Source organism: Marmota monax, unplaced genomic scaffold (assembly GCF_021218885.2).
Source record: "Marmota monax isolate L192 unplaced genomic scaffold, Marmota_monax_Labrador192_F-V1.1 WCK01_AAM20220418_F8-fsc00257, whole genome shotgun sequence".
In the NCBI taxonomy this organism is placed as follows: Eukaryota; Metazoa; Chordata; class Mammalia; order Rodentia; family Sciuridae; genus Marmota; species Marmota monax.
Window position 1 is genome coordinate 1,248,228 of NW_026692693.1, and position 1,173 is coordinate 1,249,400.

Consider the following 1,173-nt stretch of genomic DNA (forward strand, 5'->3'; position numbering starts at 1 on the left):
AATCCTAGATCTAAATCTTCTCCTAAACAAAAACCTAACTAGAACACTAGACTTATCCATAACCCTAACCCTAAAACTGGGCATAACCACATTCCTAGCTCTTAAATTACCCATAGCCATAATGATCACCATAAACCTCACACAAAATATTGACCTTATCCTAGCCCTAAACCTAGCCCTTATTGTAAACCTAACCATAAGCCTAGACCTAACCCTAAACCTAACCCTTGCCCTAACCATATTTCTAGCTCAAATTCTAAGCTTAAGCTAAGCATAACCCTAACCCTAAACATAACATTAGCCCTCACTCTAACTCTAATGCTCATGCTAGCCTAATCCTAGCTCAAACACTAACACTTACCTCAAACCTAACCCCGACATGAACCCTATGACTAACTCTAACATTAGTCCTAATTCTAACCTTAATTCTAGCCCTAACCACAGCTCTAACCCTACCCATTACCCTAAATATAAGCTTAACCCAAATGTTAACCCTAGGCCTAATGCTAACACTATTGTCCTAGCCCTAAAACACTATTGCTAACACTAACTCTATTCATTTCTCTAAACCGTAACTGAACCCTAAACATAACTGTATCAATTAACCTAACTGGACCCTAATCCTAGTCCTAATTCTAACCTTAACCCTAGCCCTAAACTTTGCTCTAAACCTATCAATTACCCTAAAGATAAGCCTAAATCAAATGCCAACCCTAGGCCTAATGCTAACACTATTATGAACACTAACCCTATTCATTACTCTAAACCTAATCTGAACACTAAACCTAAACCTATCAATTACCCTAACCTGGAACCTAACCCTATACTTAAGCTAATTCAAGCTTTAACCCTCAATCTTCACCTAACCCAAGCGTTACTCGAAATTTGACTCTAATACTACACCTAGTTTTAAATTTGATCCTTAACCTAAACCTAAAACTTAACACTAGATTTAGTCCTAACCAAACCCAAAAAATAACATAAACATAAACCCAGACCTGACATTAGCCCCAGCCCTAATCCTAGCCCTAACCCTGACACAAACACTAGTCCTAATCTTAGACTATACCTAGCCTTAATCCTAACCCAAACTGCTGGGAGCCATTAGCCAAGTAGGTATGACAATTTCCTTGCCAGCGTACCCCATGTTGCAGTGACATTGAATGTACGTGA